Source organism: Elephantulus edwardii, unplaced genomic scaffold (genome assembly GCF_000299155.1).
Source record: "Elephantulus edwardii isolate Elephantulus edwardi_28Jun2011 unplaced genomic scaffold, EleEdw1.0 scaffold00024, whole genome shotgun sequence".
In the NCBI taxonomy this organism is placed as follows: domain Eukaryota; kingdom Metazoa; phylum Chordata; class Mammalia; order Macroscelidea; family Macroscelididae; genus Elephantulus; species Elephantulus edwardii.
In genome coordinates, this window is record NW_006399774.1 from 19,153,269 (window position 1) to 19,164,451 (window position 11,183).

Consider the following 11,183-nt stretch of genomic DNA (forward strand, 5'->3'; position numbering starts at 1 on the left):
GCTTGTAAAATAAACTTATTACCATAGTTACCCTTGGCAAGGTCTGGGAATTCACAAATAGGAGACAGTAGGAAGGAGATTCCACTGTATACCTTTGTAAGCTAAAATTGTTAACAGTGAGGAAGGAAGAAATAAGTGATGAGGGGGAAAGGAAGGAAGGGTAGCAAGGCCCCAATCTAGACAGAAGGCAAGAAGCATGACTTTCAAGCATACTGTCGACCCATCTGGCTCAGCGCCTTCTCATCCCACAGACACGTAGGAGTTGACTCGGCCATCTGGGAGCTCCCATCAGGAGCTGGAGTCTCGAAGCCTGTGAGTGAAGTGTAGGCGAAATATATCAGATCTGATGTCATTAAAGGAGACTTGCTTTCTTCCTGTTGTTTTCACGGAGAAAAGAGGCAGACGTTGAAGGAGAGAATGGCTCAGCCTTCCCCTCTGTGAAGTACATCCAAGCAAACAGCTATACTTTCATCGTCTTTTGAGGTAATTGTATGTTTTTCACGGACCCCAGGGAAATGGAAATATAGATGACACACATTGTGGTAAATGTTCACCACAATTTCTGCTGGTTAATCTGGAAAGCAAAGGGTACTGATGTGTAGCTGAAGAAGGCTCAGGGGGTGCCGGCAGCCCAGGATGAAGACAGGAAGGTCTCATAGCCATCTTCAAAACCATTTCCAGGAGAGACACCTCCTAAGAGTGAAGACCATAAAATGTCTCAGCCCAAGACCCCTATAGTGTCCCATACACCAACACTGGAGACTGGAGATGCCCAGAAGACAGCAGCACCGAAAGGGCAGGAGCGCAGAGCCAGTGAGGGTGTGAAGGGCTTCTTGAGTGTGGAGAAGGCTCAGCTACACTCTGCAATCATTACCCCAACCTTCCACCGTCAGTCCTGACACACAAGCAGATTAATAAACAAATCCTCTTACCACAGTCTCATAGCACAGCCTTGAACCAAGTACCCAATCTCCTCTATTGTTATGGTTTTTTTCTGTTTTACATTTTTACTTTATATAGGTTTGTTTACAATATACTGTGTTTTACAGTGTTCTTAATTCCCATTGTGTTTCATACAATCATTCTCATGCATTATGTTTTGTTAAATGGTTCACCATTGGGCTATATTCATCATTACCCTGTTTTTTTCAGATCCCCACCAGATCATTCCTATTTCCTTTACCCCCCACCTCCACTCCACCCACCATATTGTTCAACCCTGTAGCATTGCCCCTACCTCTCCTCACCTCTCTGCTCCCACCTCTTCCTCTCTGGGTCCCCATATATGTTTTGTTAGTCATCCTTCTATTTTCACAATAATGGTCTTATACAGTATGTGTCCTTTGGAGACTGGGTTAGTTCACTCAGCATAGCGCTAACTAATCTCTCCCAAGTTATTTAGCACTTTTAAAAAATTGTCACTTCTGAGTGCTGCATAGTATTTCATTGTGTGACTATGCCACAATTTCTCAAGCCGTTCAGTTATGGATGGACATTTGGGCTGTTTCCATGTTCTTGTGATGGTAAATAATGCTGCTATGAACATTGATATACAAATCTCCATTTGTGTCTCAGTTCTAATTTCCTTGGAGTATATTTTCAGTAGTTGAATAGCTGAGTCATAAGGAGCTTTTATGTTCAACTTTCTGAGGAAACATCAAACTGTCTTCCAAAGTGGTTGTACCATTTTACAATCCCACCAACAGTGTATGAGAGTTCCCATTTCTCCATATCCTCTTCAACATTTATTGCTTGCTGCCCTGCTAAACTTTGCCACTGCTACTGGAGTGAAATGGTATCTCATCGTAGTTTTGATTTGCATCTCTCTTATTACCAACAATTTTGAGCATTTTTTTCATGCGTCTGTTAGCCATCTGAATGTCTGAATGTCTCTTCTGTGAAGTCTTTCTCTGTCTTCTGTTAATTTTGTAATTGGCTTTGTTTTTCAAGGAGATCAAAAGGAAAATTGTCAAGTTTATTTGGAGCAGAAAGAAACCCTGGGTAAGTAGACCACTTCTCTATTGTGGTGTTTGTTTTTGCTTTTTTGTTTTTGTTTTGTTTGTTTGTTTCTTTGTTTTTCTGACAATTGGTCGTTGGTCATGTTTGGATATCCAGAGTCAATATGGGGCAATGACAGTAGGTATGTCAGAGTGAGTCTCACTGACTTAGGACAGGGCAGGCTTCAGAGCTGCTCTGCATAGAGGCACTATGAATCACAGGCAAATTGCCAGCACATAACAACAACAACAACAAAAATATCGAAATTTATAAGATGATTTCAGTTAGCTTTCTACTTAACATTTCTGTAGCATTTGACACTGCAGACTACCCCAACCCAATCTTCTCGAAGTATTTTGGAATTTTCTGCCTTTTTCTGCAGCATGAGTATTCCAAAGATTTCTAGCCTCTCTCTCCAATTGATTTTTTCATTTTCTTTTAATTACTCCTTTTCATCTGAATCTGCTAACATTTGCATAATCACTTCAATTCTCTTCTTTCTCTGCACATTTTATTGCCTCCCTGACTCCCAGGCTCCTACTATCCACCACTGCTAACTTCTAGTTCAGTATTTCATCTCAGACATCTCCCCTCAACCTCAGAGTCACATTTCTACTGATGGTCTAGTGGAAAGGAGTTATGTTACCATCCAAAAGATACATAGTTTGAATAAAAAGACGGATAATCTCCTTCCCTTACACCTCAGCCAGTGATTTACAACCTCTGAGAGCCCGTTGAAGGGTCAGCTGTGGGTTTGGTTCTGTCCTAAAGGCACAAAACAATGACGTGTTGTAAAGAACTTAATTTTACTTAAATCTGCAATCACCAACCACCAAAACAAGAATTAAGATATTAAAGGCCATACTGCATTGGGTCAATCTTCAGTAAAAGATATTCTCAGAGTGTTAAATAAACAAAGATGTTATTATGTAGATTGTGGTTCAGAAGTCTCAAGCCATGGTGTTTTTGCTTGCCTAATATTGGAGGTGTCCCATGTGATACTGGTTACTCATGGTGGACAGTGTTTGGTGGAGCTCCCCAATTAAAACAAGCTTGGAAGCAGGAGTGGCATCCACTTCCGAAATGACTTGCCCCCAGAAACTCTATGAACGTGGAGAAATGATGAAAGTTATACAAGTGTTGATAGGGTCATTATGAATCGTCTACAGCACTTAGCAAAACAACAACAATATATATGAAAGCTTGACAATGAATAAGGAAGACCGAGCCAGCATTGAGGTCTTTGCTGACAAATAATGTTGGCAAAGAACACTGAATATAGCATAGAATATCTTAATAACTAATGCTGGAAGAAGTACAGCCCAAAGACTTCTGAGAAGCAAGGATGATGATGCCTCTTCTCACATACTTTGGCCAAGTTCTCATGAGAGGCTGGCTCCTGCAGGGGGATCCAAAGGTGGGGAAAGTCAATGAAAGAGAGGAAAAGCCTCAATGAGATGTGTTGGCACGTTGGCTGTAACAATGAGCTCTAGCAGGGCAGCAGATCTGAGGAGAATACAAGACAGAGCAGCACTTTCCTCTGTTGTGCATAGAGTTCATAGGAATTGGTTCATGGGAACCAACTTGTGGCACCAAACAACAATATTGTGACTTTACACCAGATAATCAAACCATGCTCTCCATCATTTTCTGACATACAGGCTTACTTCTCTAGCACTCCCCAGTTCAGAGAGGGCTCTCTTACTCATGTGTCCACTCCAGAACCTTGGAAACCAAGGCCAACCCCTCTACTTCTACTGCACTGACAGGAAGGGGTGGCTGTGTATGAGATTTTGCCAGCAACCCTCCAGTGTCCCTTGGACGATATAGATGGTTTATAAATATGCACAATCAAGAAGCATGCTACTTTTATTTAGGATTCAGGTTTAGCCATTGTCAATGGCAGGCTTAGCCCTGCCTTCTTCCTAAATTCCTAATGTTTACCAAGAATTAAATATATTGTGCTATATTAATACCTGACTTGGATGAACTCTAAATGGCTATAAAAAAGAAAATGTTGACACTTACTGTGGGCAAAACCAGTCACACAGCCCTCTCATGGAGCTCCACCCAAGAAGATATGGTAAGTGGATGTGTGAGACATTCCAAGCAGACTAGGAGACGGCAACACAAACAGCATGGCATTGGGGTGGCACAGAGATTCTTCGGCATCTCTGCCACCAACTTCCTATGTAACCTGAGAGAACAGAAGTGCCTCTGCCTCCTTGCTTCTAAAATTAGAATAATAGAGCACGAAGCTTTTATGAAAGCAGTTGACAGTCAAATGCTAGCGGGTACTCAAAACCTACCAGCTGCTTCATGGGAGAAAGAAGGGAAATCGCTCAGGCAATTTAGTGCCTCTGAAAACCCACCGGAGGATCAGCTGGGGGCTGGTATGACTTGATGGTACACAACAACAACAACATTATAGGCTGACACAGAGGCACGAGGCCATGTAGGGGGAGAGGAAGTGGCTGGAGAGAAGCTGGAGAATAGCCACCTTTCAGTGACGTGTTCTCATTCAGGCTTTTATTTGTACCTGAACCATCTAGAAGCCAGTGTAACCTTCTCCCTGATACCAGCTCTGTCTTGAAGCTTTGCCTCTCCCTGAAGCCCGTAAGTTGGTCTTGCCTTCTCTGTACTACCCTTCCCCACATCATGCCTGGGACAGAGGCAGACAATTTGTCCACCACTAAAACAAGCCTCTGCCCTGTCCTACATACCTCAGGATGATCTACCTCTTCCTGCTTTGTTCAGTGCAGGGTACCCACCCCACCCAACTATTCCTTGAAATTTATGACTTCTGACATAGTGACATTTTCTCAGCTCACTGTTTGTTACATGCCTCTGGAAACTCTATTAACTTTGAGAAATGACAATACTTATAGAAAGACTTGAGGTATTTTGTTCATAGGGTCTCTATGAGTCATGCTTGACTCGATGCCAATCAACAATGACAACAATCAGTTCCTAAATGGCTATACATTTTTCCAGCAGAGTGAGCAATACATTTCTATCATAATCTGGTAGAAAACACACATGTATATATTTAAGTATGTATGTACCAAAACCCAAATTCCACTCCGTTCAAGTCATTTAGACTAAAGGGTCCTCATATGCTACTGAGTAGACCTGTTCTGTAGGGTTTTCGGTGGCTGCCATAACATTTATGGAATTATCTCTGGTGGCTCACTGTTTAGGCAGTCAACTAACTCAAAGGTTCATGTTTTTAATCCAGTTGAGAGCAGGAAGTTAATCCTTAAAGTATGAAAGAACTAGGGCTATAATTTCCAGGAGGTGTCCTTTGGTGCAGCGAACTACGTCATGTGATTATTATAGCCGTGATCTTTGCAACTCCTTACTGCGTGACTGGGTGGTTGTTAGGTGCCATTGAGTTGAGTTTGGCTCGTAGTAACTCTATGAACAACAGATCGAAATCCTACCGTATCCGGTGTCATCCTCATCATCTCTGACACACTGGAGCCCGTTGTGTTTGTCACTGTGTCCGTCCATCTCATTGAAGTTCTCTCTTTCCTTTGCAACACGCCCACCTTTCCTAGCATGATGTCTCTCCAAGGAATAGCCTCTCCTAGTAACATGCCCAAAGTATGTGAGACAAAGCTTTACCACCTTTGCTTCCAGGAAATACTCCGGCTTCACCTTTTACAGGACATACCTGTTTGTTCTTTTGGCAGCGCATGGGATAATTCAGAGCTCTTCTCCAACATCACAACTCAAAGGCATCAATTCTTCCTCTGTCATTCATTGTCCAGCTCTCAGATGCATTTGAAGGGATTGGAAAACCCCATGGCTTTAATCAGGCACACTTTAGTCTTCAAACTTATATTATTGTTGGGTTCTTGTTAGATGCTGTCAAGTTAAGTATGACTCATAGTGACCTTTTAAACAGCCATTCTGGAAACTGCCCTATCCTGTGCCATCCTCATCATGTCTGAGACATTAAAGCCCATTGCTGAAGTTAGTGTCAATCCATCTCATTAGGGGTCTTCCTCTCCTTCAATAACTCTCCATTTTTCCAAGCATCAAGTCTCTTCCCAAGGAATACCTCCACCTAGCTCCATGTCCATAGGGTGAAAGACAAGCTTGGTCCTCCTTGCGTCCAAGGCACACCTGCCGCACCCTTTCCAGGACATGTCTGTTTGGGTTTCTTTGGCAGGCCAGTACTCTTCTCACCAAGTTCAAAGGTCATTCTTCTGTTATCCTTATTCATTGTCTATCTCTCTGATGCATAACAGGTGATTGAGAAGTAGGACAATGTAAATATGAGGTATCTGTTGTCCTTGGCAAGGACTAGACAAGTTGCTAATGATATAAATAGGGTAAAAGGTGTCTTTCAGGTGGGATCATGCAAAGATACATAGAATACTACCATAGGAATGGGCTGGTTTTGCCATCCCAGAAGCAGAAAATAGGGATCTAACTATTACCAAGAAGGAAGAGCCGGGAGCGTATCACATCTTTTGGATCTGAGATCCCTGGGCTGACTTCAGACAAGTTGGTGACACCTGAGCAGCAACGCAAAGTAAGCACAAACCTGGCAGCAATAGAGGAAACACAACTCCAGCAAGCTGCCAAGAATAGAAGCTGTAGGCATCTCAGAGCATGGAGGGAGAAAGTTGAGCCGTTGAGGTAAGAGGCTACTGGTAGTCCATGGACATTTATTAGAGAACTAGGTTTGTTGACTCCTGACCCATGGAGCCAAAGCCTGAGGTGTGAACCCAGAAGTCTGGTGGAGTGGCGTGCATCTGCCACTTGAAAAGAAATGAAGACTTAAAAGAGCATTGTTACATCAAGACAGAGGCCAGGCCACAAGCCAAGGGCCACAGAGAGGGTTAACTTTGTTGCACACTTGAGAAGAGACTGTCGTGGTTATAGAATCACGAGCATTGTGCGTGAGTTTTGTGTTAATTTTATCACAATGACTTTTTGGTAAGAAGCTACACTGTCAATTGCAAGACATGAGGTTTGAATCCACCACCTGCTCCACAGAGAAAGATGGACAATCTCCTCTTATTTGATTTATAATCTCTGGAAGGTCAACTATGAGTTGGTCCAGACTCAGTATCACTTAACAACAACAAATGCAGAAGTGTGAGGTCCTGATAGCGTGGCTCATAGTGCGTTGTGCTGCTAGTCTCCAGCAACTTTAAGTCAGCAGCTGCTCTGAAGAAAAAGACGTGAGGTCTCCTCCCATTGTGATTTACCGCCTCAAGGATCCACGGGCCATCACTAAGAGTCAAAACTAACTCAGCCGTAGTGAGCTTGAGATAAAGTTAAATAGCAAAGCTGTGAGTGTGTGTGTGTGTGGGGGGGCAGATGGAAAAGTGATGGATGCCTAGTATTACAATTATTAGAAAATACTTGAAATGTAGAGCCTGGGGAGATGTCGAGCCTAAAATAAATTGAATTTTTCATGGTTCCAAAAACTCTCTTTCCCCTTGTGAAGTTAGTGGATGACACCTTGTACATACACAAATCCTGCTTTATTTTAACAGAGTAGAACTGTCTATAGGGCTTCCAAACTGTTATCTTTCAAGTCTTCTCTTCTATGGAGACTTTAAGTAGGTTTGAACTGCCAAACTTTAAGTTAGTTGCTGAGTGTTAACTACTCCATCATCAACCTTCACTTAACTACTTAGAAAGCCTGTGTATATGTGTATATGAATGTGGATAATTCTCTGAAGCTATACTTAACCATCATCTTGATTGCATGTTCGGTGAATTTCAGAATGCAAAATTTGCTAAAAATTTTCCTGTTCTTCCTTTTTGGGCCTAGATGTAGGAGTGTATTTAAATAATAGTTGTATTAATGGGTCTTCCTTGTTTGCATATGGATAATATCCTATCACTAATAACATTGTATTTCAGAATAGAACTTGAAATTGACTTTTTTACTATGAGCGGAACACCATTCTTCTTCTGTTTTTCATTCCCAACACAGTATACCATATGATTATCTGATTCAAAGTGTTCAAACCTGGTCCATTTCACCTCACTAATGCTCATGTTTCATTTTTAACAATTACCAGTTTTTCAACATCCAAGCTATGTGCACTCTATGTTCCAATTGTTAAACAATGTTTGTTATTGTCTTTCCTCATTTCAACTGACTGTCAACCTGGGCTGTACTACTACATTAATATAACTATCCACGTTCCTGTAGTATATATTGGAATTTCAAAGGCTTAATATTTAAAAAACAGATGCCAAATCCCACTTCCATCATTCTTTATCTGGGTGCTCTATTAAAATTGGTCTACCACAGGTAATCCTTATCATATTTGACATATCAGTTGTACAGTTTTCAGTATTGCAGCAACCCACAAGTTATCTCAATACAGCATACTGACAGACAAATGCTGTACCAATTAGAACAATATTCTCCCCAAACACAACAAACTTCCAGCTTAGTTTGTAACTCTAATAACAAATCAGTATTCATACCTTCAAACAGGAGGATCCACACTTGAGACTCTTCGATAGGACCAAACCCAAAAGCTGGACTCTCTGAAGAGAAATGTGGCACTAGGATCTGAGGGAGGCTGACTCATCAATAAGCAGCATTATGCAGATGACACAGCCTTGTTTGCTGAAAGTGAGGAGGGCTTGAAGCACTTGTTGCAGAAGATCAAGGAATGCAGCCTTCAGTATGGATTGCATCTCAATGTCACAAAAACAAAGATTCTTACCACTGGACTGATAAGCAACATCATGATGGATGGAGAAGAGATTGAAACTACCAACAATTGCATCTTATTGGTACCCACAATGAACACACTTGCAGCAGCCAAGACTAAAGGAGATGCATTGCACTGGGAAAAATCTACAGTTTGGGACGTCTCCAAATTATTGAGGAATGATGATGTCAGTTGGAGGGCTAAGGTGTGCCTGATTCATGCCATGGTCTTGCCTATCACTTACTGTGCATATGAGAGCTGGAAAATGAATAGGGAAAACAGAAGAATTGATGCTTTTAGCTGCAGTGTTGGAGAAAAGCACTGAACATCCCATGGATGGCCGAAAGAACAAATAAATTATCCTGGAGAAGGTGCAGCTGGAGTGCTCTTTGGAGGCAAGGATGATGAGGCTTCACCTCACAAACTTTGTGCATGTTGCTAAGAGGGGCTATTCCTTGGAGAGGGACATGATAATAGGAAGAGTGGAGGGTTGGCAAAGGAGAAGAAGACCCTCGACCAGGTGGATTTACACAGTGATGGCCCAATTGGCTCTAGTGTATCAGGAAGAGTGAGGATGGGACGGTATAGGATAGGATTCAGATCCGGTGTTCATACGGTCACTGAATCATACTTGACTCAACCCCACCTAACAACGACGACATGCTTAACCATACTGAGCACAGTTGTTTGCTGTTATTGTTGTTAGATGTCAATGAGTTGAGCACAACCCACGGAGACCTTGTAACCAAGAGATCTAAACCCTGTCCTATCTTGTGGCATTCTCATCTCCTGACACACTGGATCTGATTGCTGCGATCACTGCATTAGTCCATCTCATTGAGGGGTTTCCTTTCCTTTGCCAATTCTCCACTTTTCCAACCACGATTTCCTTCTCCAAGGAATAAATTTTCCTAACAACAATACCAAAATATGAAAGATGGAACTTCATCACCCTTGCCTCCAAGCTGCAGTCTGGCTGTACCTCCTCCAAGATATAGCTGTTCATTTTACAGCCTTTAAGATATTAAACAGAGGCATCAATTCTTCTGTCATTCTTACTCATTGTTCATCGTTCAGCAACATAGGACGTGATTGAAAAGACCATAGTATGAATGATGAATGCCTTAGTCTTCAAACTAACATTACTGTTCTTTATTAATTTTGAAAAGTCCCTGACTATAGACTTTGCCATTGCAATATGTCTCCTGATCTACTCATAGCTGGTATCAAATGTACTGATTGTGAATCCAAGTAAGATGAGATTGCAGTAGACTCTGATACTGTCTATACTGCTATGTCACTAGGCACAGTAGGCGCTGATATTGTCTATACCATCATGTGCTATTCACAATTGGATCTTAAGAAAAATAATGATAAATAGACAAAAGATTAAAGTTGATAAGAATTTAATTTGGCTCCACAATCAATGCCTATGTAAGGAGCAGTCAAGAAACCAACCAATGCATTGTGCTGGGCACATCTGCAGCAAAAGGACTTCTTTAAAGCATTAGAAAATGAAGATGTTTCTTGAAAATATGTGACTGACCCAAGATGCTATTTGCAATCACTTCACATGTATGTGAAAGCTGAGCCAAAAACAGTGAAAGGTCTCTTTGGATCATAGAATTAGTGAAAAACATGGACTATATCATGGAATTTCAAAAGAGCAAACACATTTATCTTGGAAGAAATTTAGTCAGAATGCTTCTTAGAATCAAGAATGTTTGTCTTACATACTTTAGAAATGACCAATATTTGGAGAAATAAAAAATACTTGACAAAGTATAAATTCAGCAAAAAGAATGAAGTCTCTCAGTGACACAAATTGACACAGTTACTGCAACACTGAGCTCAAACGTGACAATGACCTAGAGGATGGGATAAGATGAGAAATGTTTCATCCCATTGTACATAGACTCACTGTGAGTCAAAGTCAATTCTGTAGGTTACAGCAACAACATGTTCTCCCTTTCTTCTAATTAAAAGAATTTTGATCACTACCCACTCAATTTATAGCTACCAACTGAAACTTGAAAATGTTCTCAGAGGTGATGTTTCTGCTATTCTAGCCACTCAGCTACATGACCGCCTCTTCTCCAATGATGTTGTTTGTCACTCATCATAGCTGCCCTTCTGTATGGCCATGCCTTACTACTCATAGTTATCTCCTGGATCTTTCCTTCAACTATAAGCCCACCACCCCCTAAATTATTTTCTTTCACATTGTATCCTTCTGAGACCCTGAATGTAACATCTGTTTTTTGGTTCACTGGGGCATTCTCCATAATACCTTCAGTTTCATAGTCTGACTTTATAGTAGAGGTCTGGCATATGCACCCACATATTTGAAAACCAGAAGCCAGTATTTATAGACAACACCTCTGATTTAGTATGTTGTTATGTGCCATCGAGCCGCTTGTGACTCATAGTGACCCTGTGTACAACAGCCCTAAACTCTGCTCTGTTCTGTGCCAATTGCACTGTCTC